Raw genomic sequence first — 850 nt, 5'->3', positions numbered from 1 at the left:
AGAAAGCTGTCACCTTGCTTATTAGCTATGGTACACGAGTCCCTTTTCTGTAACATTGCTATGCTGGAGTACACAGTAAACTGCTCCACAAAAGAGGCCGGTCTGAAGACAGGAAGGGTGTCGGGGGGCACAGTGGTACGAATACTGTGTGAACTTATGTGCATGTTCCTCGCTGGCTAACGAATTAGCATAGCTCTGTTGCCCAATCAGTTTGTAACGTGACAAGGCCTCAATAATGTCCTGTCAGCGATGCGCCAAACATGCCTTTTTTCTGAAAGCATCTCGGGGGGACAAGCTCTTACACCTGGCCAGCAGGTCTGTAAAGCACAAAGGTTGGCAGCAGCTACAGCGATGCCAGCTGATCGTCTCCAGACAAACGATGACGATTTGACGAACAGCTATCCTTAGCGTCAGATCGATCCGTTCACAAAATGGACTCACATGACACTGCGTGTAATTTTTAAACCTTCATGTCGAAGAAAGAATAAATGTATCTGAGCGAAAACGCTGCCAAAGATCCATTCGGTATAATGACAGGAGATTTAAGCAAAACGCTACAACAGATAAACCCCTAACAAACAATTCAGTGTTTTGTAACCAGTGAACAGTCAAACGTAAAAGGTATTAGTGGATAAAAGAGGGAAAGAAAACAACACAGACACAGAAGCCACAAACATGATGCTACTTCAAATGCAAGATGTAAAAGAAAAAGTCTTTAATTTCTTCCTAAAGTATAATCCAGACCTCGTCTTCACGGATCAGTGGTGATGCGGCTGTCATGTTGATGAGAGCACCTGAGTCCGCTGTCACACCTGTGTGTTAATTAGCTCGTCATCTATCAACAGGAATA

The sequence above is a fragment of the Xiphias gladius genome, chromosome 23 (assembly GCF_016859285.1).
Source record: "Xiphias gladius isolate SHS-SW01 ecotype Sanya breed wild chromosome 23, ASM1685928v1, whole genome shotgun sequence".
NCBI classification, from domain to species: domain Eukaryota; kingdom Metazoa; phylum Chordata; class Actinopteri; order Istiophoriformes; family Xiphiidae; genus Xiphias; species Xiphias gladius.
Note: the sequence above shows the minus strand (reverse complement) of the source record.